The sequence below is a fragment of the Notamacropus eugenii genome, chromosome 6, assembly GCF_028372415.1.
Source record: "Notamacropus eugenii isolate mMacEug1 chromosome 6, mMacEug1.pri_v2, whole genome shotgun sequence".
NCBI lineage: Eukaryota > Metazoa > Chordata > Mammalia > Diprotodontia > Macropodidae > Notamacropus > Notamacropus eugenii.
The window spans coordinates 257,066,378-257,094,299 of record NC_092877.1 but is presented as its reverse complement, the minus strand read 5'-3'; the positions used below and the strand labels follow the sequence as shown (position 1 = coordinate 257,094,299).

The following is a 27,922-nucleotide window of genomic DNA, read 5'->3' as shown; positions in this document are numbered from 1 at the left end:
CACTGGGCTGGGGTCCTGAAGGTCACTCCTCATTCCTAGGATATCATTGCTGAGCTGGCTGCAAATCTGGCTTGGATTCTAGTTCCTGGATTTACTTGGCATTCTCCTGCTCTTTTTTCACTCCTAAAATCAGCTAGCTTATTTCCCACATCTTGAATGGGGAAAAAAAATCCGAACACAATAGACAAAGAGTGGTGCAGAGGAAGTAGTCAAAACTGACAAATCTTTTTGAATTTCTCCAAAATCAATGAGAGTGCCTCTCCACCACATAGTTAATCAACCCATTACTGAATATCCATACATGCTCCAGTTTCTTCAAGGTAATGCCCTTTCGTGATAATCTCAGGGATGAATTCCTTGTGTATTCCACAAAGACAGACACCATTGGCCCCCTAGCTTCCTCAATTTAGAGACTGCACAACGTATGGCCAGTGGGCTGTTTGTGGGTCATCAAAAGATTTCAGGTGGCCCAAAGAAAAGGAGGGTTGCCACTGCAGATTCTCCTGTTTGTCATGTGACCCACAGCAACCAACCATAGTCTGCCAGGCCTAGAGGCCTGTGGGCTACCCGAGTCTTCCCTTACCTCTATCAGAGGTCTTCGGCTGGCCAAACCGGATGCTCGTATGAGAGAAAGGACGTTCCAGAGTCGAACAAGGGTTGAGCTTTATTTCAGGGTCTAGTTACAAGTGCAGGGGAATTCTTCCTTAGGAGGGAGCGAAGAATCTCCCAAGGAGGCAAAGATCTTACAATAAGAGATTGGAAGTAGAAGTATAAGTGGGGAGAGAGGGGGAGGGGAGAGAGGAAAAGAAGAGCCTTGTTGTCCTCACACGTGGCCCCTCCGCCCAAGAGAGCTTTCAGGCTTTCCTGATCCTACTTAAGCTCTCCAGCCGCATAGTTTGCATCTGAATACCGTGCTGTTAGGTGTGCCCAGATCCGGGACAATCTCGAGGGCGGGGAGAGCTCTCTCCCATCACGTTTCTCACGGGAAGAGGCGGAAATACACGAGATAGCTCGGTTCACCTCGATTCCCAGTCGTTTCCTGGGGGGGCCTTGTGAGAACTCTAAGATTTAGAAGTTCCCACCTTTACCCGCCCGAGACTGTCCACATGGAATTGAGCTTCCATCCCCAGCAATAGTCTGTCTCTGTTCTAACCTATCTGCATTCTGAAGAAGTTGTGCAGCTCTGCAGTGTCTGAACACACTGAGGGAGTCTGCACATGAACCAGACTTTTGTTATGATGTCATTGTCCATATTTTGCCCTAGTTCTGCTTACTTGGTTTTGTGCCAATTCACACAGTCTTCTCATGTTTCTCTAAATTCCCCTTTCATTTTACAACAGTAATATTCCATTAGTTTTATATAATATTATTTGTTTGGCCTGTCTCTAGTTGATGAGTGTCCATTTTGTTTCACTTTTTTGCTGTCACAAAAAATGTTACTCAGTATTTGGATATGTATATATAGGGGAGGGAGTAGAAGGAAGCAACGTTTGTATGATACCTACTATATGCCAGACACTGTAGTAAACGCTTTTATAAATATTACCTGAATAACATAGCAATAATGGCTAGAATTTATATTGTGTCTACTACATGCCAGGTATTGTGCTAAGCTCTTTACAAATACTATCTCATTTTATCCTCAGAACAATCTAGTGGATTAAAGATTATGAACTGTTTAGTTTTTCACATAAATCCATATTTTTTCATATTTGGAAAGCATATTAGCATGTCTGTTTCCCTGAAACTTCCAGCATTGATAATTTCCATATTTTATGATATTTGCTATATTGGGGAGTATGAGATAAAATTTCATAATTGTTTTAACTTACATTACTCATTTCTATTGATTTACCACAATCTTTCACTTGGTTGCTGCAATTCTTCTTTTGAAAACATTGTACCAGTTGATCTACTGGAGAATGTCTCTTAGCTTTACATACGTATTTTAATTCCCTATATCTCTTGGTCAGATAACACCTCTGATCAATTAAAGGAGAGTATTTTACAGATTTTATTATGGGCAGATCAGTAAGGTAATTCGAAATTAAGACATTCTGTCTTTGAGCGTGTATATAACATACTATTTAAGTTTAGCTATAAGTATTTTCATAGTGAAATCATGAAAATTCTCTACCTCTCCAGGATTTGTTCCTGATAAACTTTAGTATAATTCTACTAGTTTTTATAACTTCTTTGCTGACATCTATATTGCTATGTGTTTTTGAAAAACTGTGCCTTTGAGTGTGTATGTATATATTACTCACTGTTCTCTCGAGATTGCCTTTGGCAAAACTCTCTTCTAAGGCTTACAGAGAAATGGAACAAAAATGAAATACTAATGAGAAAACCAAGGCCATGTGTGCATAATACGTTTGAGCTTACAGATTCAGCCAACAAGGGGCAGTTGAGCAAAGTGGTAGAAAGACTTTGTTTAACTTTCTATATTTTGGATACATCTTGTTAAGAAGATTTTAGCCTTCCTGACAATATCCTTCTAGGAACTTAATATTCCTTTATTAAGGAATATTACCTGCCCTTATTCCATCTTTTGTACTTTAAAAAAAAAAATTTGAGTTAGTCAGTGAACTTCTTGGTCAGTCATAGTGAGTTCTTCCCTTTTCCTCCATATCAAGACCAATTGGTGCTACATTGTCAAAATTTCATTCTTGAGTCTTCCATTTCTCCTGAGATGACTTCTTTTTTAGAGCAGAATCCCCTGGGACCCTACCTAGACTACCTCACTTATCTTTGAACTCTTTGGTTTCCTAAAGTCTAAGTTGGATATCAGACCATGTCTGGTGTTCTTGTGATCTATAGAAACTTTAAGTTCACCTTCTCATTGCTTTCTCATGTTCTGGTCTTCTCTACTTTATAAGTCATTGAGATGAGAAGTTGAGGGATCTCATAATTAGATATTTTCAATTTCAAGAAAATAATAGCTGTAGTTGACTAACAGTAAGGTGGATAGGGTTATAGACTTAAAGAGAATGAAAGAAAACTTGGGAGTAGATGGTGTAGAGAACAATAGGTAGGTAGGTGGCACAGTGTAGAGAGCATTGGTCCCAGAGTCAGAAAGACCTAAGTTCATATCTGGCTTCAAACACTTACTACTTGTGTGACCCTGTGCAAGTCACTTGAGTTGTCTGCCTCATTGTCATAAACTGTAAGATGGGAATAATAACAGCACTTACATTCTTAGGTTGTTGTGAGGATCAAATGGGATATTTGTAAAGTTCTTAGCACATTACCTGGCACAGTAGATAGATGCTTATTTGCATCTACTTCTTTTCTAATTATAACAATACATTTATGTGGCATTTTAAGGCTTGCAAAGCACTTTACTCATAATCATCCTCTGAGAGAGGGATGCTATTTTACCCATTTCATAGATGAGGAAGCTAAACTTTGAGGAATAAAATGATTTGCTCATGTTCACTTAGAAATTGTCCAGGCTGGGATTTGAACCCAGATATCATGACTTCAAGTCTAAGGAACAGAATAGGGAGCCAATTATACATGAATAAAAAGCTTACTGAATAGCAGTGATGGTCCTGTTGAAGTTAGGTAGCAAGAGTTTGAACTAACTGGCATAGTTCATGACTTACTCCATCAACTCTTGGCAGCCTTCATAACAGGGTTGAGAAAGGCAAAGCTCTGAAGACAAGCTGAGAGAGGAGGTAAGGGAGGAGAAGTGAGAAGTATCTGTAGTCTGAATTAGTAAGAAATCCTCTTGAGGATAATTTCTCATTGTAGTTACTGTTTACATTGAGACATTTGTCAGTAATTAGAAAGAACCTGTTGATTATTTATTGATTGTCTACATCTGGGCAAAGTAGAAGGTGAAAAGTGTTTCCTTAAAATAGAAACCCTGGAAGCAACAGGCAGTTTCGCTGAGACCATTGGCAACCAGAAGTAGTTGGAGAAAATAATTCAGAAATGAGAATTCAGTCTCAGCAGATTTAGTGAGTAAAGGAACTTCCAGCAAACCAAGGAGATTTTGCTATGTTTGTATTTCTTTTCTAGGCAACCAACACCAATAATATACTACGTTTGAATTGATCTGTTAGAAGAAAAGATGAAAGTGTCTTTCTGCCTTCCAGTTTATCAGCAAGGATGAAGTCTTCCTTGATAGGATGGAAGAAATGATCCAAGTGGAAAATAAAGACAAAGGCATATGAGTATCCAAGTGATATCCAAACCTTTGGCAAATCGTAGGGTTTAGGGGATGAAGAGTTGGAGCTACATGATAGGAATAAAGCACTTCCTATACAAACTTGAATGTTCTGAGAAAAGAAAGCTTATTCCTGTGCTTCAGAGAGCAATAAGGAAGAGCTATAGATTGGACTGCCAGCAGTAAAGATACACAATATAATCAACAGGAAGAAGATAGCAGTTGTGGTTGGTAAATATAGGGACTTTATGAGAGAAAGGAAAGGATATGGAAAATACATAGCTGGCTAAATAATTGGTGACAAACAAAATGATGTTACTTTCCGGATCATGGCTTATGGTATAGAAATGAAGCACTCTTGGATTGAAATGAAGTGTATCTAATTAGGGGTAGGAAGAATGTATTCTATTGATCTTAATATAGGCCACATTTCCCCATCCTTCCTTATCCCTCCATTCATATGTCTTTTATAAAACTTAAGTGTTGTTTATTATAATTTCTGTTTTTCATCATATCCCAATATATTGTTTTCCAGTTAGTTATAGTTTTGGAGTATGGCTTATCTCAGAAAATAATGTACTTTCCTGAACTCTTGACATTCTATTCAAGAAGAATGTAAATTGAGAATGGAGAGGAAGAAAATTACTTGACTACAAATGCTAAACCAGATACCATAGAGTATAGGAAGCCATCAGATCAATGGCATATAACTGGAAGAGACCTTGGAAGTCAGATAGTCCAGTCTTCTTATTTTACAGATAAACTCTCTGAATTTTATTGCCTTTAATTTATCCAAGGTTACATAGATAGGAAGTGATAGAGATGGGATTTGAACACAGGTCACTCTGATGCCAAAGTCAACGGTATTTTACCGTACCCTTATATAGAGGTTTAAGTAGCCTCGGAAATGCTCTATAGTTCCCTGGATGAAATAACTGGGAAGAGGGTGAAAAATGTTACTCATAGTGTCAAGATATGTGTATACATCAAAGAATATCATATAGGTAATGAAATGAACCAGGCACCCTAATTGCAATGAGTTAAATGTGAATTTACCACTGTCTCTCAGACTTGGTAGTTTGTGACTCATGACTTGACCTGAAGATTTTACCTTGTTAAAAGGTAGCATTGAGGGGGGATGGGACAAGTGGGAGAGGTAAAAGAAGTAGTGAATGTCAAGAAGATTTATAGCTCTGTGTAAATCCACTACCCCAATGTAGGGGGAACTGGGTAGAAAGAATTTGGGTGAGGCTCAAAGGAGAGAGAAATTACCATCATAATGAAAGTGTGCTATTGACTCAGGCAAAATAGATGAAATATATAATGCATTCCTGACATAAATCGTAAAGCTGGCATGGAGTAACGATATAATTGTGACAGGGAGCTTCAGCGATCTGTATATTTGTGAGGAAATTCCTTTTGGCTAAAAAACAAAGCAACTGATACATTATTAAAATGCTTTGTTGATAATTTATTCTTCCAAAATATAGAGAAGGCAGCAAGAACTATTAATCTTGATCTGATTCTGACCAATAAGAAGGAACTAGTTTGTAAAGATGACATAAACCTGCCTTTTCTCAAATGGCACTGCACCCAGAGGCAGGGCAGTGGGGGAGACCTGTCTTGTAGCCAACTGCTATTTCATTTTAAGATTGGTTTGGGGGTGTGGGATGTGTACTAAAGTGGGGGGGATACTCATAGTATAAGCAAAATAGAAACAGTAAGCCTCTAGAAAGGTTTGTGTCTCCAAATGTAAGAAAAAACTTCCTAAATGTAGAATGGGTTGTCTAGTAATATTGAGGAATAGATCTGGTACAGCTCTTATAATTTTAAGTCAGTTCATTATATATCTTGAATACGATATTTTTATCAGAGAAACTTCCTTCATAGGTTTTCTTTTCCCTTTAACTGTTTCCCTTTGTCCATTCCCCTTCTAATTTTAGTTGTGTTGGTTTTGTTTCTGCATAAACCCTTTCTGTTCTCATTTTAATCAGAATATTAAGACTCCAGAAAAATACATTATTTCCTGAGACAGGCTATATTTTAAAACTATGACTTTTTAATAGCAAAAGAATATATTAGGATATGATAAAAAACCCAGAAATTATTATAGACTACACTTGACTTTTTTTTAAAAGACAAAGGGGTAGAAGGACAAGGAAGTGTGAGGAAGTATGACCTATATTATGATCAATAGAATATATTCTGTGGTGGGTAAAAGATGAAATGACTGAGGAAAGAAAAGACTCTATCTTCTTAGTGTATTGATTTATTAAGCAATGCATGCAAATGGCCCAAAAAAACAGGGCCCAGACCTCCTCTGGACCCCAAATACAGGAAGAGACAGATTTTTAACATTAAAAACAATCAAATAAGGCCAATTAATTAAACAGAAACAGTAGAACCTTAGGTAATCTAATTTCTAATTGGAAGAAAGATTAGTGACTTTCCAAGTTGGTAGAGAGAGAGCGAATAGATACAATTTCCTGAACTCAGAAAAGGAGGTGTCCTGCTCCTCAACTATCTGTAAACAATCAAGGGAACATGGAAACGATAACTGATTGATCGGTATGGGACAATTTTCAAATAAGACATATGGGTTGCTTGAGATGTGCAATTGTGAGAAAACTACCTCCATCAATCCTTGGATTTGACTGGGTTTCTTGGTCCTTAGTTAAGAGTCTCTAAACAGTAGGGAAAGGTGGTCCAGTTTCCCAGCCACGCAGGGCTAGGTTCACATAATACAATAGGTTTTATCCCAGTTCTCACAATTGAATAAAATTTTCCCACAGGACAGAAGTTGGATTAGACACATAATTGAATAGAAACTAAGCTAACTCCAGAATTGAGTCACAAGATGCAGTCAGTGTGGTTCACTCAGTTCTTGCCATTAGCTACTTGCTGTCCTCATCCCCTCAATTCACTCAATTCTTCTCAGCCCTTATTAGATGCAATACATCTCAGTCTAAGAACCCTTCATTTCATGGTCCAGGAAGTTAAATAATTCTGTCTGATACCATCTTAGCTGGCTAAAACCAGCTATTTATTTTCAAGAAGCTCTCTTTTCTTTCATAAAATCTATATTTACCAACCACAAGTGATACCTTTTTCCTGTTGAAGAGTGGTGGGATAGGGGTTCAGGCGGCATTTGGTGCTGATATAGCCAGTTCTCTCCTCTCTTAAGGTGCTGTGCCAATCTCCTATGCTTGCTTTTTTTTTAAAATTCATTTTTTATTTTGAATTCCAAATTATCTCCCTCCCTTCAGAGCTTCCCCCACCAACTGAGAAAACAAATACTCAGCTGTATGTGTGTGTGTATTGTCTTCCTTACTTTAACCACTCCAGATTAGAATGAGGTTCAAGTGTCATTCAGTCCCCACCCCATCCCAACTTAGTCTTCCTTGTTGTATAAACTTCCCTTTTTATACCACATTTATCTGAGATAATATTGCCCATTCTTCCTTTCTCTTCCTCTCTTTCATTATACAAAATATATTTCCACATTACATGTTGCAAAAAAACAAGAAAAATAAGGTGAAAAAATACTTCAGTCTTCACTCAGAGTTCATCTGTTCTCTCTCTGGAAATGGATAGCTTTTTTCATCATGAATCCTTTGGAATTATTTTGGATCGTTGTATTGATCAGAGTAGCAAAATTTTTCAGAGATGACCGTGATTACAATATTGTTATTAAAGTGTACAGTGTTCTCCTGCTTCTGCTAACTTCACTGTATGAGGTCATATAAGTCTTCCCAGGTTTTTCTAAAATCATCTCATAATTTTTTATAGCATAGTAGTATCTTGTCACAGTTTCTTCAAATATTCTCTAATCGATGGGCACCCCCTCAATTTCCAATTCTTTGCTACCACAAAAAGAAATATTTTTGTATATATAGGTCCTTTTCCCTTTTCTTTGATCTCTCTAGGATACAGACCTAGTAATGCTATTGTTGGGTCAAAGGCTATATACAATTTTATAGTCCTTTGGGCATAGTTCCAAATTATTCTCCAGAATCATTGGATCGATTCACAACTCCAACAGTGCTTTAGTATACCTATTCTTCCACACCCCTTAGAGCATTTATCATTTTCCTTTTCTGTCATGTTAGCCAATCTTAAAGGTATGAAGTAGTACACCTCAGAGTTGGTCTAAATTGCATTTCTCTAATTATTAGTGACTTAGAGCCTTTTTTTGTCCATATGACTATTGATAGCTTTGATTTCTTCTGAAAGATATCCGTTGACCAAGACTTATCAATTGTTAAGTGGCTCTTATTTTTATAAATTTGACTCAGTTCCCTGTACATTTGAGAAATGAGACATTTGTTAGAGAAATGTGCTGTAATTTTTTTTTGTATGTCAGTTTCCTGCTTTCCTTCTAATTTTGGCTGTTATTTTCTTCAAACCTTTTTTTAATTGAATGTAATTGGAATTATCCATTTACCTCCTGTGAACCTCTGTTTCTTGTTGTTTTAATAAACTCTTTCCTTATAGATCTGACAGGTAATTTGTTTTCATACTCCCCTAATTTGTTTTTGATATCATCCTTTATGTCTAAATCATTTACTCATTTTGATATTAGCTTGATATATGGTATAAGATGTTGGTCTGTGTCTAGTTTCTACCAGACTGCTTTCCAGTTTTCCCAGCAGTTTTTGTTGAATAATGAATTCTTGCCCTAAAAGTTAGGATTGTTGGGTTTAATCATACTGGCTTACTGTGGGGTTTTTAACTTTTGTATATTGTGTACTTAATCTGTTCCATTGATCTGCCACTCAGTTTCTTAGCCAGGACCAGATTGTTTTCATGATTACCTCTTTGTGATATAATTTGAATTCTGTTTTTGTTAGGCCACCTTCCTTCACTTCTTTGTTCATGGATTCCATTGATAGTCCTGACCTTTTCTTCCAGATGAATTTTAAAATTTTTATTGTTTAGCTCTGTAAAATCATTATTTGGTAGTTTGATTGGTATGACAATGAAAAAAGTAAATTAGTTTAAGCAGAATTATAATTTTCATTATATAGGTTCAACTTCCCCATGAGCAAGTAATATTTCTGCAGTTGGTTAGATCTGTTTTTATTTGTATGAATAGTGTTTTGTAATTGTGTTCATTTAGTTCTTATGTGTCTCTTGGCAGGTAGGCTCCCAAGTATTTTATAATATCACTGGTTATTTTTAATGGAATTCTCTTTTCAGCTTTTCTTGCTGAATTTGTTGGTAATACATAAAAATTCTGATGATTTGTGTGACTGCATTTTATTCCTTGTACTTTTGCTTAATTTGTTAATTGTTTTGATTAATTTATTTATTGATCCTCTAAGTTTCTCTAAGGAAACCATCATATAACATCTGTGAAAAAATGATTGTTTTGTTTCCCCAATGCCTATGCTTATTCTTTTAATTAATTTTTCTTTTTTTATTGCTGTAGGTAGCATTTTTATTACAACATTGAATGGTAATAGTGATAATGGACACCCTTGCATATCTCCTATCTTATTAGGAATGCTTCTAGTTTATCTCCATTACCAATAATGCTTGTTCTTGTTTTAGATAGATACTACCTATCATTTTTAAAAAGCTCCACTTGTTTCATGCTTTCTACTGCTTTTTTTGTGTTTTTAAAACATGAATGGGTATTGTATTTTGTGAAAATTTTTGTTTGCACTAATTGAAATAAAAATGATTTTTGTTGGTTTTATTATGAATATGGGTTAATTATGCTTATAGCTTTCTTAATAATCAACTGTCTCTAAATTTCTGACATAAATCTAACCTGCTTATAGTGTATGAGCTTCATGTTATATTTCTGTAATCTCCTTACTAATATTTCTTTAAATATTTTGCTTCATATTCATCAGAGAAATTTTCTATGGTTCTCTTTCTTTGTCTTAACTCTCCCTGTTTTAGGTATCAAGACCATATTTGTTTCATAGAAAAAAAATTGATAGGATCCTTTCTTCATCTATTTTTTTCCCTAACAATTTATGTAGTATTCGAATTAATTAATTGTTCTTTAAATGTTTGGTAAAATTCATTTGTAAATCCACCTGTTTGGGTCTTTTTTCTTTGGGCTTGTTCATTTTCTTTTTCAAAGCTAGGATTATTTAAATATTCTTTTTGGTTTTGTTAAGCTGAGCAATTTACATTTTAAAAATATCCATCCATTTCATTTAGTTTTTCAGTTTTATTGGTGTCTGTGTGGGTGAAATGGTTCCCAATAATTTATTTTATTTCTTCTTCATTGGTTATGAATTCACTTTGTTGAGTTTTATACTGGTTATTTCATTTTAATTCATTCTTTTTCTTAATTAAACTAGGTATTAGTTTATTTTATTGTTTTTAAACATTTAAAAAAATTTTATCCATTATCTCCATTTATTAATTCTGGTTTTTTATCTCTGTTTTATTAATATCTTCTTTGATTTTCAAGATTTCTATTTTGGTGTTTAACTGAGAGTTTTATATTTCTTAGTTTTTTAATTTTTACTTTTTTATGTCACCCTAATTTAGCCATCCCTAATTTGTTGATTTGTTCTTTCTCTCTTTTATTGTTAAAATAACTTAGAGATATAGATTTCCTTCTTTGACTGAATCCCACATTTTGATTTATTTTCTCGTTGTCATCTTTTAATTGTTTTCAACATTTGTTCTTTGATGTATACATTCTTTAGGATTAAATTACTTAGTTTCCAATTAATTTCTAATGTTTACTTAAAAGACCTTTCACTGAGTATAATTGTTATTGCAATATGATCAATAAAAGATGAATTTAATATTTCTGCTTTTCTACATTTGTTTGTGAGCTTTTTGTGCCCATGGTTGATTTTTGAGATAGTACCATGCACTACTAAAAAATAAGTATACTTCTTTCTATTCCCATTTAATATTCTTTGGAGATCTATCATATCAAACTTTAAAAAAATTCTGTTCAGGTCCTTAACTCCTTTCTTTTGTTTTTTTGGTTGAGCACATTTGGATCAGAGAGCAGGTAAATTGGGGTCTCTCACTATTGTAGTTTTCTATTTCTTCGTGTAACTCACTTAACTTTTCCTTTAGGAACTTAGAGTCTATGCCATTTTGTGCAAATATTATTAATATTTATAACAAATGATAATTGCTTGCTCATATGTTTTATTTAAGTTTATTTTTACTTTTGCCTTGTCTGAGATCATGACTGCTAACACCTGTCTTTTTAACTTTGTTTGAAATTCAACAAATTCTTTTCCAGCTTCTTTTAAGTATGCATGTATGTTCTGTTTCAAGTGTGTTTCATCTTCCTCTGTCCTCTTCCATTTTAACACTGAGTTCGTCCCATTCACATTCACGGTTATGAGCCTTAACTGTGTATTTCCTCTTATTCTATTCTCATATTTGCCCTTTTTTTTACCCTGTTCCCTTATGCAAGAGTCTGTTTTGCTTCTAACTTCTAATTCCCTTTATTTTCCTCTCCCTCTTACTTTGCCCTCCCCTTTTTCCTTAATCCTTTTCTTTTCTATTTTCTTTATAGGTAAAGTTAATTTCTATACCCAACTCCATGCATGCATGTGTATGTTCTCTCCTACTTGAACTGCTTCAGATTAGAGTGAGATTCAAGTTCATCTAGTCCCCTATCCCAACTTGGTTGTATAACCTCCTCTTTTCCTCTGTCTCCCAGTGCATTTTTCTTCCCCATCCTATTTTTCTTTTTGTGATCATCCAAACACAGCAGAACCATACTCAGGTCATCTATCTAATTAGATGGCCATTATGACATTTGGTGATGATAAAGTTCTGAGGGGGTACATTTATCTTGTTCTGATATAAGAATGTAAACAGTTTAACCTTGTTTAGTTCCTTATGATTTCTCACTCAGATTTACCTTTTTATGATTCTCTTGACTCTTGTGATTTTATTCAATTTTTTTTCTCAGCTCTGCTCTTCTGTTTGGAAGTTCTTTATTTTGTTAATTGTCTATGTTTTTCCCCCCTGTATTGTTTATAGTCAGTTTTTCTAGGTAGATTATTATTGATTGAGAGTCTTTTGGAATATCATATTCTAAGCCCTTCACTTTTTTATACTGATAGCTGCTAAATTTTGTGTGATCTTGATTGTGGCTCCTCACTCAGTATTTCAATTATTTCTTTCTGACTGCAGTATTTTTTCTTTGACCTGGGAGCTCTGGACTGGCTTTAATTTACTGATTTTTTTTCTGGAGTTGACCAGTGGATTCTTTTTAATTTCTATTTTGCATTCAGGTTCTAAGATATTTGGGCAACTTTTCTTTTAATGATATCTTGAAGTATGATGTCTAAATTCTGTTTCTGCTCATGACTTTCTGGTAGTCCAGTCAATCTTAACTTATCTCTCCTCAAACTGTTTTTTAAGTCAACTTTTTAGAAAATGGGAGATCTGACATTTTGTTCTATTTTTTTCTTTTATTGGCTTTGTTTTATTATTTCTTGATATCACATTGGCTCCCATATGGTCAATTCTAATTTTTAAGGAGTTATTTTCTTCAATAAGATTTTGTACCTCTTTTCCCAATCTGTTAATTCTCTTTTCATATTTTTCTTCCCTAGCTCTTTTTTCATTCTTTACTGCTTTTGATTGGTTTTTAAAATAATTTTTTAAAATCTTCTTTAACTCTTTGAGGAATTCTTGTTGTATTTTTGTCTTAGTTATAAATTTTCTTATTTGAGACTTTGCTTGTAGATCTTTTTGAGTCATTCTCTTCTGCTGTGTTTTTGTTTTGAGCTTCCCTGTCACAATAACAGTTCTTTATTGTCAGATTCTTTTTTTGTTTATTCATTTTTTCCAGTTTATTTTTTGACTTTGGACTTTATGTTAATGCTGAGTTCTCCATACTTCTGGAAGGGATGTCTGGTTTGAGTTTCTGTCCTCTTAGATCCTTTTACTTGTTTCACAGTTCTGGATGGGGCCCTGCAAGTTTTCAGGACTTTCAAAGGGGTGTGATTCAGGGAGAGAGCTCTACACTGCCTTCTTGGCCTACAAATTCTTGGCCCATGTTTGGTCTATCAGCATGTTTCTGGTTGGGAGTTTCAGCATACTGCTGCTTGACTCAGCTACTCTTCATCAGCTGGAAGGCTCTGCAGATTCAGTGTCTGAACTTCTGTCTGCTCTTTGGTCTAGGATGTGGTGTACTGTTCCAGGGATCAGAGTCACAAAACTACTGTTTGCTTACTGGAAGTTGTTCCTAGGGTGGATGCTTATGACTGTTCCATACCACGTTGGATCTGTGACCCAGCACTGGGTAGTGAGTGACAGAGTTTACAGATGGTCTCAGTTTCTATATCTAGGATTTGCTCAAGCATTCCCTAGAGTCTCTTTCTAATGCCCTGTCTCAGTCCTCTTTCAGTGCCTGGGCACTATAGTTCTCCCCACCAATGCCACTACTCTGTGATGCTGGTCAGACCCCACCTCCCCAGTGTATGCCAAGATTCTATTGCTGTCTCTGTCACCTTGGCTCAGCCTACCCTATTATTTTTGCTATTAATATATTCTCTTATGATTATAGTTATTTTTATTTTGAACCAACCATGCATTCCTGGCATAATTTCAACTTGGTCATAGTATACAATCTTTAAATATTTGTTAGGGATATTGGTTTATATTTTTCTTTCTCTGCTTTGTTTCTACCTGGGTTGGGCTTTAAGACCATATGTATATCATAGACTTTGGAAGTACCCCTTTTTTTCCCCTATTTTTGCAAACTATGTAACATTGAAATTAATTGTTCTTTGAATGATTGATAGTATTCATTTGTAAATCCATCTTGTGCTGGGGATTTTATCTTTGAATGTTCATTTATGAACTATTCAATTTATTTCTGATATTTGGTTACTTAAATTATTTCTTCTTATGTTGATCTGTATATTTTATATTTTGGAAATATTCATCCACTCCAAGGTAACAATTTTGTAGTTATATCATTAGGAAAAATGGCTTATGATAGTTTCCATTATTTCATCTTCAATTTTTGTGCTTTCCTTTTTTTTTTTTTTTGAATACAGTTTGGTTTTTCTCTCATTTTTATAAACATGAGCCCATTTATCTGTTTAATTAGCTTTTTAGAAAATTAAGCTCCTTGTTTTAATGATTGATCTGAGTCTTTTTGCTTTCAATTTTGTTTCTTTTCTTTTTAGAATTTTACTTTGGTGTTTTGTTGATATTTTTTGACTTGTCATTTTTCTAGGTTTTTAAAATTACATGCCAAATTCATTGATTTGTTCTTTCTCTGTTTTGTTTATGAACTTGTTTAGAAATATAAAAATTTTCCTAAGAACAGCTTTAGCTAAATGCCATGAATTTTGACATATCTATAGATATATAAAGAGTAAGTGGAAGATTATCCCAGAGGATAAGATACTAACAGCTGGGGGTGAGAGAGGAGGGAACTAGGAACTTGAGCTTTCTTCTCTTCTCTGTCTATATTATCTTACTTAATGATTTCACCAACTCCTATGGGTTCAATTATTATCTCTATGCAAATGATTGTCATATCTATGCATTCATCCCTAACTTCTGTCTGGACCTCCCATCCTATATCACCAACTGCTTATTGGACAATGCCAACTAGACATCTCAAAATCAATAGATCTAACACTGAACTCATAATTTTCCCCCTAATTCCTTTTACTGTTGAGGGCATTACTATCTTCCCAGTGATGCAGGCTCACAACATTGGTGCAATCTTTGACTCTCCTCTCACGCTCAATCCATATCCCCAGTCTGTTGCTAAGTCTTGTCATTTCTACCTTTACAACATCTTTTATATATATATCCCCTTCTTTCTAGCTCACATAGCTACCATACTGATGCAGGATCTCATCACCTGGTGCTAAGCAATTGCCATAGCCTTCTGCTTAGTCTCCTTGCCTTAAGTCTTCTCACTTTACTCCATCCTTCACTCAAGCTGCCAGTGATTTACCTAATGCAGGTGTGACTGTGTCACCACTTACTCAGTAAAATCTAGGGGCTCCCTATTACTTCTAGGATCAACTATAAAACCATGTGCTTGGTGTCTAAAACCCTTCACAGTTCACCTTCCTCACCTCTCCAGTTTTCTTACCCTTTACTCCTCTTCATCCTCTCTTTGATCCAGTAATACTTGCCTTCTTCACACATAGTATTTTATCTCCCAATTCTGTTTCTGTTCACTAGCTCTCCTTCCTGCTTGGAATATTTTCCTCCTCATGTCCACCTTCTGGCTTTCTTGATTTCCTTTAAGATTCAGCTCAAATCCCACCTTCTGCAAAAGGCTTCCCTCCCCACCCCCACTGCTAGTGCTTTCTCTCTGAGATTACTTTTATTTATTTTGTATACATCTCATTGATTTATAGTTATTTCTATGTCTTCTCTGTCAATAGAATATTAGTTCCAAGGAACTATGTTTTTGTCTTTCTTTGTATTTCGAGCACTTAGCAGAGTGCCTGGTACATAGTGGGAGCTTTATGAATTCATGTTGATTGACTGACTGACTACTTGTTACCCATATTTAATGGATTCATGTATAGATCTGTGAAGCCATGGGATTTATTGCTGACTCCTTCCATAGATTTTTGCCTCTTGTGAATTTTTGTGTCTTTCTTAGTATTCTTCCTCGTACATTATAGCTACTTTCTACAGAAGTGGACTCCAAACTTTTTTGATTACAGATAACTGTCAGTAAAAATGTTTGAGCCTACACCTCCACTATGTATAAATTTACTCATTTATATATTATATATATTATGCCCCATGGCCTTTGAGCCAAGAAGACCTAAGTTAGAGTCCTGCCTCCCTCCCTCTCTCTCTCTCTCACACACACACACCTCTCTGTCTCTCTGTCTGTCTGTCTGTCTGTCTGTCTATCTATCTGTCTGTCTGTCTGTCTGTCTACCTATCTATCTACCTATCTACCTATCTATCTATATGTAGTGGATGTGTGATCCTGGGTAAGCTCTTGAGCTATGATCCTATCACTTAGATAGCAATTGTGTTTGGCAGTTTCTTTAGTTAAAACTTAGTTAAAATTTCTCTGAGTGGGGCTGTTCCTGCTCTGAAAGGGGGAGGACTTGAGCTTGTACAGTAATGAATGAATTTAGAAGGGAGGAGGTTGTAAACCTGCACAAGGAAAGTAAACATAGTAATATGGGACCTTTGGAGGATAAGGATATGTATGGATGTGCTGGAGACAAATCTCACAATGGGCTACCTAAGGGATAGGTGAGAAAGGTGAGTTGTGAGGGGTTTTAAACATCAAGCAGATGGGTCTGTGGTTGATCCTGTAGTGGACTCTCTCTTCCTATCCTCTGATTGGTTGATCACATCTCTCTTTGGATAAGGCCCAGCACCTCAGGTTGCCTGGGCTTCCATTTTGTTGAGCACTACTCTATAGTATCTAACTTGTTGGATAGGCATTGTTTTCCCCATCTTACTTGTTTTTCAGTTTAAAACCCTTTTGCTTATATTAAGAAGATTCCAAATACATTCTTGGCATCCTTAATTAAGTACACTCCATTCATGACTATAGCCTTTTGCTTCTAAATTTTTAAGAAATTCAAATCGCATTCTTAGACACCACCATCTTAACAATATTGAAAGAAGCAAAGATTGGTGAACAAATTATGCTGACCTTCCATCCTGCTTATATAGATGGCCTTGATGGAGTCAAATTAGAATCATATGTTCATAGATGTGCAAAAGACCTTGAGACGTCTGTGCCAGCCTCCTGCCTCTAGCAGGTGAAATTTTAAACTATGTGAGTCAGCTGGTTGTCTATCCTATTTTTAAAGATCGCTAGGGACAGATTTCACAATTTCCCTTGGTAACCTGTTCCGGTGTTGAATCATCTTTATTTTCAAAAATCTCTTCCCTTGTGTATAACTGAAAGCATTTATTGCAGTTTGAGCTCATTTTCTTTTGTTCAGTCCTCTGTGAATATGGAGAATTGTTCAGTATTTTCCTCATAATAACCTGTTACATACTCAGTGATCATTATTAAGTTACATATTAGCCTTCTCTCCTCCAGGCTAACCAGTTCCAACTCTTTTAATTTTGGCACAGAGGGCCAATTTTCTATCCCTTTAATCATCTTTATTGTTCTTTTTATTTTGGATTCTTTCCGGTTTCTCCATATTCTTTTTTAAAATATGGAAATTTAAACTGCACACTATATCCATATCAGTGTCAGTGACAAGAATAGTAGAAAGATTACTTCCCGACTTTTCTATTTCATACTTTTAAAAAATGCATAGTAATATCATGTTTATTTTTAAGATGACACTAAATTTTTTCTGTTTAACTTGTGATTCATTAGAACTTCTATGTTCTTTTTCTGTTGTGCTAGTTAATTGTTAGCTAAACTTCTTTCATTCTGCCTCATTTTGTATTTTGTCTTTGTGTCACTATTGGACCTATCTCAGAAGCAATGAGAATACCTTATGGTTCTCAAAAAGGTTCTTACACATACATGATCTCGTGTGAACTTCACAAGGCTGTGAATAGACAGGACAGATATCATCGCCATTTTACAGATGAGCAAACTGAAGGAAGGGAGAAGTTAAGTGAGTTTGCCTGAGGTCAAGCTCTTATTGTCTCCAGTGATAAAATGGTGCTTACAGAAGAGGAAAACTTAAAGTGGTAAATCCCAGGATAGAACTTATATCTTCTTACAGTACAGTGTTATTTTCATTTTTTTTTCTATTGACTTTCTTAAACCAAGTAGAAGAAAAAAGTTTTTTTTGCAAAGACACTGAATTAAGTTGTGGAAACAGAATGTATTTGGATTCTTTGTTTTTCAATTCATTCTTAAAATCCGCTGTCCTCTTAGGAAATTTCAATACCTAAAGTTTTATTTTGACAGACTGGTACTAAACACGTTGCTTTCCTCAGTGCCTCCTTCATAATCTACAGCCTTTCCACTACAGCAGTTTTCCTGGCTCTTTTCTGTTTAAATTTCTTGTCATCTGATGGAGCCCTCTCATGGAGCCAGCCAGCTATCACTGTGTGTCTCAGGGATGATTTGTTTGTTCTCTTTTCCTTACAGCTTGGACTTCCCTATTAATGAAGCCCTGCCTGAACTCTCCGTGGAGTCCTTGGAGGCCTGAACAGTCAGTCTGAGGTCACTGCCTCAGGCCCCAGTGGGACCTTGCCTTTGCTTCAAATCTCTCTGCTTCCTGCTAGGCAAAGTTCATAATCTTGGGGGTGGTTAATATTACCCAATCCTAAATAGCTGCTTTAAATCTGCTAACTAGGGCAGAGGTAGCAGGAGAAAGAAGGGCTTTTTCTAATCAGATAACATGGAGGGTGACTGGAGTATGTTGGCTTTGATCAAGTTCTTCAGGAGCTCTCCCTGTCTCTGTTTTATCCCTCTCTGCCTCTCCCTCCCCTGTCTGCCCTTGTTCCTACCTCAGACCCATTTACGAATATTTTTGGTTTCGGTTTTGTGAAAGTTCTCAAAGCAGTTGCTGGTTGTGGTTAAGATGATTGTCTTTATTAAAAGACACTTGAAAGTCAGGTTCAAACAAGGCACACACACTTTCTTCACTGAGGATGTTAAGCTCATTGACTAGAAGAGCCCTGCCTGCTAGAACCTGATCCTTCTGAGTACTCCAAAAACAATCTCCTATTGTCTCCAGGGATAAAATGGTGCCAATAAAAGATGAAAACTTCAAGCCAAGAATAGTGATACTATATTAACTGCTTCACCACTAAATGTAATTATGGGGAAGAAGAGAGAGGGTAAACACACACACACACACACACACACACACAATGTCACGTGTTTTCAGTTGAAAAATGTACACAAAGCAAAATGTTCTGACTAGAAACAAAAATCTTGATTCAGTCCTGTTACAATAAACACATGTTCACTTTCAGGAATTGCTGTTTTGTCCATGAAATGCAAAATGCTACCAATAGAAAGATGGGGGAGGGGGAGCGAGATAAGGAGCAGGAGACAAGGGAAGAGGAGAGAACTTGGAACTTTCTTAGGTTCTTTTTAAAATTGTCTTGGCCCAGAGGGTGTCACTCTGGTGATAATTTCTGGGCCAGGGATTTCCAGAGAAGATGAGGAGAAGAGGCCCTGGCTTTTAGAACATATGTTTGCCACAAGAGAAGTTGGTCTTATCACCCTCAAGCCATGTGCAGGATTTGGTTATTGCTCTGCTGTGCAAAAAGAGCCTAGTGATAAAATGAAGATGAAATAACTCAGTTATTAAATGGACTTTGGGTGGGAACAAAGGAGATAGCTCTTAATAATTTCATAGATTCCTTGATCTGGAGACAGTGAAAGGTGAAAAGAAGGGATAGTAGGAAAACAGCTGCAAACTCCTAAGCTCTTTTTCATAGGAACCAAATGAAGGTTAGTTTTTTTTTGTGGGTCCTCACTTCACATGACTCGCGCCCAGGATCCAGCCACCCAATGAGATTAAGAGACTTTGTTCACTTGCAAAATTTTGAGACTCTGAGACTCTGCTTGATGATTGCTTCTAATTCTCTTCTCCTACTTGTTTTCTTTCTTTTTTGTTGTTGTTCCAATTTTCCACTTAATATTTTATTTTTTTCCAATTACATGTAAAGACAGATTTCAACATTCACTTTTATAAGATTTTGAGTTCCAGTTTTTTCTCCTTTCCTCTCCTTCCCCCGTTCCCCAAGACATCATGCAATCTGATATAGGTTATACATGTACAATCATATTAATCATATTTCCACATTAGTCATGTTGTGAAAGAAGATTCAGAACAAAAGGGAAAAACCAAGAGACAGAAAAAAACAACAAAAATGTGAAACCAGTATGCTTCAATCTGAATCCAGACTCCATAGATCTTTCTGTGGATGTGGATGGCATTTTCCATCATGAGTCTTTTGGAATTGTCTTGGATCATTGTCATACTTAAGTTTTCACGTGTACACCTATACATACTCTATGCAAAGACAGAAGTCACTGTATGCAAATACTGGTTCACAGACACTGAGTCACCTCCTACTCTTCACCCCATCCCACTAGGGGTATAACAATGGGAGTAGCTAATCAAGGAAAGAAACGAGACGTTGTAGTATTGTGGTCAGAATCATCTTCCGTGAGCTTTTCCCTGACTCCTTCATGTTGTTTATCCACAGTGCTATTTCTCTCCTTAATTTTCCTGCTAATTTATTTAAATGTGTATGTTTTATCTGTTTTCTAGAACATAACCTTGAGGTCAAGGGCTATTATATTTTTATGTATGGTTCCTTCAGGCCAACTACAGTATGTTGGGCTGTGAAGTAGACAGAGTGCTGGCCCTCAAGTCAAGAGCACCAGAGTTTGAATCTGGCCTCAGGCATTTATTAGCTGTGTGACATTGGGTAAGCCAGCTTCTGCCTCAGTTTCCTCAACTGCAAAATAAGGATGATAATAATAGCATGACCTCCCAGGATTGTTGTGAGGATCAAACAAGATAATATTTTTAAAACACTTAGCATAGTGCCGTATCCATAATAGGCTCTTAATTAATGCAGTTCCCTTGCACATTTATTAATTCATTTATGCTTTTATTTATTTACTTAAACTGGACCTATGACTTGATTAGTGTAGGAATATCTTGCAGATTAGCACCTGTTCTGCAAGTTTAGTTTTGGAGAGCTGTCTGGGTTCACAGAGTTCAGTAACTTGTTTAGGGCCACATAGCCAGAACGTGACAACCCAGGTCTTTCTGATCTGGTTCTGTTGTCTATGCCTGCCTTCTGACTTCTTCCTTTGAACATAGTAGGTGCATAGTAACTGTTCGAAAAATTTAATTGAAAGAACCTCTCAATCAGAGAGACTCATGCTTGCTTACCTACCCCTTAGATCTCTGACTGTCATTCTCAGGGTCATACATCTAGATCTGGAGGGAATCTTAGAGGCTTATGTAGTTGAATCTCCTAATTTTCAGGTAGGGAAACTGAGGTCCAAGGAGGGAAAAAAGTGACTTGTTCTTAGATTGAAGTGCTAAGTATCAGAGGTAGGATTTGAATATAGGCCACCTGAAGACAGAACCAGTGCTTTTCCCATTGTACCATGATGCCTCCTCAACTTCAATACTCATTGTGAATGAATTATTAGAACTTAAGAGAAATAGCTCAGTTATTGCCTTGGTATTAAAATGTCAAAGCATTAAAAGCTCAGAATGACAGTTCATCAAAAAATAGCACAATTCCTGCTAATTTCTGCACATTTCCATCTTCTTTTCCCTCAATACATACACACATTCTTCTCCTCCTATTTTCAACATGTATGGAATAGAATTTAGAGCTAGAAGGGAAGCCTAAGAGATAACTAATTCTTCAGGCTCTCTTCTCTCCAGGCAACAAGTCATATTTTCCTCATATTAAAGGGGGGAGGGAAGGTCAATTGAGGGCCAAAGAGTTAACTTGATCAAAATTTTCCAAATTTCTTTCCATTGCTTTAATTAATGGGGAGGAAGAAAAAAAAATTTTTTTTGACTGGACTTTCTGCTTAAGTACAGAACAAATAGATCTCCAGCAGAGGGTAGCCCTCTACCTTCTATGACCCTTTATAGTGTAGCTGCATCTGTGGTTGCTATAATGAAGTCTTCTTCCTTCCCTAAAAACAAGCAAACAAACCCCCCCAAAACTGTTAGGCAATCAGAACAGAAACTTGTTTTCTTATGTTGAGCATATGATTATCCATCTAGGAGTGTTTGAGGTCCTGGCTTTCTGAGCACTTAACATTTGCCTACATTTTAGTGACACGAATGCATGGCTAAATTAGCTGTAAAACTAGAATTCTGAGTTTGGGAAAGGAGGAGTTGATACAGAGATTTATTGCCACCTGCTTTGGAATAGCCTTGAGCTATTTCTTTTCTTTTAAAGGCTTACTCTGAGAAATAATACCATACCCTTAAAAACAAGACTCATTTGTAATAGAAATATTTGAGTTGAAATTCCCAGAGTTTCACTAAAGCTCTACATCTTTCTCAATCTCTTCCTTTTTCATATTTACAGAAGGTTCTCCAGTAATTTCTTTTTCTGGTTTACAAACTAGGGGAATCATATTGTGTTCTTCTGCCCATTGCTTTCCCCGATGACCTTGGGGGTACCTGGCAAGAGCACTGGTCTGTGTACCCTGAGATTTGGGTAAAGAGAATAGACTTGTCCTGCTTGGCCCCAGAAGGCAGAACCAGGATCAATGGGAGCACCAGGCCTGGTGAACAGCAGCTACTTAATACATGTTTGTTTAATTAGAATGAATGGATGGAAGTTGCCCAGGGGCAGATTTCAGTTTGATGAAAGGGAACATTTACTGACAATGAGAGCTATCCCAAAGTGGAATGTTCTACTTTACAAACACAAGTGGGTCCAAGGCTCAATGAACACTGGTTGGGTACCTTGTAGAGATCCTTGTTCAGGTGTGAGTTCGAATAGGTAGATGATCTAAGAAGTCTCTTCCAGCTTTGCAATGCTATAAATTTTAGTTTAAATTGTTACTTCCTTTGTCAAGGGCAATTCACTATGTCTTGGTAAAATTAGAGAGTTGAATTGAATGGCATGTAAGACCCCTTCTAACTACCATATTCTAAGATTTAGTTTTTAAAAAAGGAAAACTTCATCTACAGACAAAAAAATTTTACCTTTTTCCTTTCTTTTGCTGTGTATTATATGAGGAATCAGAGATGGTTTGTTTTGTTTAGGATTTTAATGAAAAAGAACCTTGAATCTGCAGAATTCCCTTTCACTTGTCTTTTCCCTCTTTCTGTGGAGCTTAGAAGGCATCAAAGAGTATCAGGCTTCGGGTAAGCTTAAAAAAAAGTCCCTGAATGTGATATAAAAATATGTATGAGGTAAATATAGTGATTTCTCTTGAAGGCTATTGATATTCCATTAGAGAGAACCAGAGCCTGAAGGGGTATCTCACTTTGGTTGGTTGGCTTGAACTCCTACCCAACTTCTTTCTGTAGGAAAAATCACAGAGTTCTTAGGTCTGCGCTGTGAGTCCAAATGGAACTGATTTAGCCCTTTCTCCATATGACAGACCTTCAAATACTTGAACACAACTATCATGTACCCTAGATATTTTCTTCTCTGACCTAAATATGACCACTTTTTACAACTGTTTCTCATATACCATTGACTCAAGGTTTTTCATCATCCTGATTCCTTTCCCCTGAGAACTGTCCAGCTTATCAGGGTCTTTCTTCAGCCCTGCTGCCCAGAACAGAATGCAAGACTACTGTGAGGTATGACAAGGGTAGAATATAGTGAGAGTATCACTTGCCTGTTCCTGAAAGCTATGGGTTGCAAATGCAGCCCCAAATCCCATTAACTTCTTTTTTGGCTGAAATATAACACTCACTTATATTGAGTGTGTAGTCTACGGAGACCCCTGAATCTTTTTCAGAATTGCTGCTATCTATTTCTCCCCTATCTTACACTGGTGAAGTTGATTTTTTGTACCAAAGTATAAGACTTTACATTTAACCTGGTTGAATTTTATCTTATTAGATCCTTTTATATCCTGTATTAGGTATTTCTTCCAGCTTATATTCATTTTTTGTTACCTGGCTTCCAATTTCTATACATTTCTTTTTAAAATGTAAGTTGGATGAGGAGTTTTCTCTGTTCACATTGTTCTCTTTAGTGCAATTCCATTTTTTTCCATTCTCCATTGTGTTGTTTCCTTTGTGCCTTCAGACTTTACTTTTTATGAGTCTCCTATCTTTCCTGGAATGACTTTGCTGGAGGTATTGTATTTCTTGGGATCTTATCTTTGCTTCGAACTATTTGAATTCTGCTTTCCTAAGACTAGGGTTTTAGGAAACCCTGTTAAATGATGCTCAGGTTTCTTTTCCTTCTCTATCACAAACTCTAGAATGGAGTTGGTCCCTTCTTTCCCTCGTCACGTAAGGTTCCTATCATTTCCATCCAGCAACTAGCTCTTCCTTGTTAGTAAGAATTACATCCAGAATAAAATGTCCTCTTCTTGGTTCCTCTGCCTTTTGAAGAATGAAATTATCACTAAGGCAAGTTAAGAAATTATTAACTGCTCTGTCTTTGGCAGAAAGAAAGCACCAGCAGATGTCTGGATGATTGGAGTCCTCCATGACTTTTTGTCATGCGTCTGGATTAGACTTATGATCTATTTCCCAAACTTCTTATCTATGTCCTTTTTTTTCTGTCCAAGTGATCATCAGTGGGTTTTATGAGAAAAATCACTTCTCTCACTCCTTTGACTGTTACCCAAATACTCTCTGTCATGCTTCCTCTCTCTTGTTCTTAGATTTCCTCATATTCTTTTATCTATTCAGTTTCTTTTCAGTAAAACATACCTATCCAGAGCCATGCTCAAGAAAGGAATTTTATCTCATCCATTCTCAGTGATTTATGTTGTCCAATTTGCTGTCTGTGTTAGGACTTCTCGTTCCTCATTTGTTGCCTAAATATGAGGCATTTATGTATAGACGCTTGAGACTATGGGCCTTACTGCTGGCCCATTTCTTGGATATTATTTCCTATGGATTTATGAATATCTGAGCTGCTATTCTTTTTTTTTCTTTCTTTGTGGCTACTTTATAATATTACCTAATTTTTGTTCTTATTAAGTTTTATTTTTAGTTGCGTCCAACACTTTATGACCCTATTTGGGGTTTTCTTAGCAAAGATTCTGGAGTGGTTTGCCATTTCCTTCTCTAACTCATTTTATAGATGAGAAAACTGAGATAAATAGGGTTGTAACTTTCCCAGGGTCACATAGCTATGTGATACACACTGTCACACAGTGATACACTGTCATGTAGTCATTTGAACTCAGGAAAATGAGTCTTCCTGACTTTAAGTTCAATGCTCTATCCACTGCACCATCTTACATCCTCCTTAGGATCTTAAAATCCATTTTCCTTCTCCTGTAGCTCTGACATTGACTTCTCCAAGTTGTCCATATCCAGGGCTTTCCTATTGCTCCTCCCAGTTCTTTCTCTTCTCTTCTCCACACAGCTGTTATCTTCTTCCAAATTCAAATGGCCAATTTTCTCTATTGTCCCATGTGGTTGCTCCCACATTTCACTGACTAATAGCTGGCATTTTTATAGTGCTTTAAAGTTTGCGAAGCCCTTTAAATGCATTATCTCACAAAGACTCTGTGAAATAGGCGCTGTGATTATCCTCATTTTACAGATGAGGATAGACGCTGAGGCTGAGTTGGTAAGTGACTTGTTCAGGGTCACACAGCTAATAATGGGCAGGTGAGAGAACTAAAATCAGATCTTCCTGTCTTGGGAGGCAATCAGGTGGTTCAGTGGATAGATCATTAGGCCTCAGATACTTACTTGTTATGTGTCCTTGAGCAAGTCATTCAGCCTTTATTTGCTCAATTCACTGGAAAAGGAAATGGCAGACCATTCTGTATCTTTGCCAAGAAAACCCCAAATGGGCTCACAAAAGATTGAATGTGACTGAATGACTGTACAACAACTTCTTGACCCTAAGGCCAGCATTCTATCCACCATCTGATCTAGCTTCTTGCTCTGAATCAGTGGTCCGTCCTTCTTCCAAGTCTGCCCTCCTTGTGCTTTCTTTGCAGAAGGCTACCAAATCGCTTCATGAAGTTGATTTCTTCTTCCTAGTCTGTGCCTGTCTGACCAATCAATAAATAAGTGTTTATCAAGAGCCTATTTTGTACTAGGCAAAGGGCATAGAGGTACAAATAATAAGACAATTCCTTTTGGCAAGTTTACAGTCCAAAGTTGGAGGGTACAAGGACATATGTAAATATATGTTTGTTAAAATTCTTTGATGGATTTAAATATTGCCTTGGATGCTTACTAGCCATGTGACCCTGGGCAAGTCACTTAAACCCTCTCAGCCTCAGTTTTCACATCTGTAAAATGGTAACAATAATAGCACCTATCCCATAAGGTTGTGGATATCAAATAAGTTATTCATAAAGCAACGTAGGAAACATAAAGCTCTATGAAAATTTGAACTATCATTTTGTTATTCGTTGAAGGAACTGTATATGTTTTAGCCTAAAAAAAAGACTTAGAGTAGATTTGATAGTTATAGTCAAGTATATGGAAGCTGTTGGTTGTCCTTCATCCTGGAAGAAGACCGTGACATAAGGAAGGAGATGTCATAACTGGTAAGTGAATTGGATTAAAATGAAGGGGGCTATGCAAAGTCACCACCCTCACTCTTTTCTCCAGATCCATTTGGGTCCAGTGGCAAGATATAGATCAGGATGACTGAGATGTCCCTGATACAGTGGGAGGCCTTGGCCTTTTTAAGCTCTTTCCCAGGTTTCAGTTTGTCTGAGGCAATGCCTATTCAGTGATTAAGGCTAAGTAAAAATGAGGCAAATAATGGCCTCTTTTACTTAGTCAAAAAATAAAATCAACCTGAGATGAACCAAAACAGAAACACTTTGTATTTGCACTCACTCTGAACCATCAGAATCCAAACGTTGACCCAGTGAGGCTTGGGCCATTGTTGGCCAATCTATGACAGTCTGAGTGATTTGGGTTTAAGGCATGGTCCATAAAAAAGAAATCTAGCCCACAAACCCCAAAATATCTTGCTAATATTTGGAAGAAGGGGAATTAGACTTGCTTTGTTCAGTCCCAGAAGACATTAGTAGGAAGAATGGGTGGAAATTATAGACGCATTAAAGGATAATGTAAGTAAGAGCTTCCCAACAGTTGTCAGTCATTTGCAGTTGTGTTTGACTCTTTGTGACCCCGTTTGGGGTTTTCTTGGCAAAGATAGTGTAGTGGTTTGTCATTTCCTTTTCTAGTTCATTTTACATATGAAGAACTGAGACACACAGGGTTAAATGACTTTCCCAGGGTCATACAACTAGTAAGTGTCTGAGTCCGCATTTATACTTTGGAAGATGAGTCTTTCTGACTCTGTGTCTGGAACTCTATCCACTGCACCATCTAGCTGCCCTCCCAGCAATTAGAGCTTTCTGAACCTATCCACATATATCCATACCTTTGATCCACAGATTCCATTACAGGGCTTGCATATCAAGGAAGTCATTGGTAAGAAGGTCTGAGATACTCATGGCAGCACTTTTTGTGATAGCAAAGAGCCGCCAATGGGTTCTGCCTCATTGGAGGATTTCTAAGTATATAGTGGGTGAATGACTGCTTGTTGAGTATGTTAGCCAAGTTACCTAAGGGGCCTCTGTGGAAGTTTTCAGTCCTGAGATTGTCATTTATCCCTAGTAAACTGGCACTAACTCCAATCAATCAATCAATCAATCAGCTATGTGCCAAACACTGCAAGTAAGCTGACTGAAACCTCATGCCAGTTCAGGTGAATTTCCTATTTCCTCACAGCAGTGGTAGCTATGAGTTTGGCAGGTCACCCCGTTCATTCTCTCTGTCTCCCTCAATTTCCTATTTACTTGATTGATTAATCAAGTTATCCAAACCATTTAGTGACAACTTCTCATTGTCCTTTCTCTCCTTCCCACCCCTTATCCTCTATAATAGCTGCAGTTGTGAATGAAGCAGCATTTATAACATACATGCTCTGGAGGCCTGCATTTAGCTTGCTAGATAGGTGGAACTTTACCAGAATAAATAGTGCTCAAAAACCTTCAATGGCTCCCCACTGCCTGAAAAAGAAAATCTAAACTCTTTAGCTTGCCGCCTCACATCTTTTTTTTGCAAGAAGGTGAGGCAAAAATCATAACTTTCAAAACCACTTACAATTCCCAAATTTATCTCCTACTATTTTCCCCAAATGAACCCTCTATGACAGTCCACTGGGTTTATTCTT

The 27,922-nt window shown here is 36.7% G+C and overlaps 1 long non-coding RNA gene across 2 annotated transcripts in view; it reads right to left on the bottom strand.

The window, feature by feature from the left end:
* The window catches only part of LOC140512812 (uncharacterized), a 73,634-nt gene that overhangs the window by 31,088 nt on the left and 14,624 nt on the right, over positions 1 to 27,922 (bottom strand). The window lies entirely within an intron of this gene.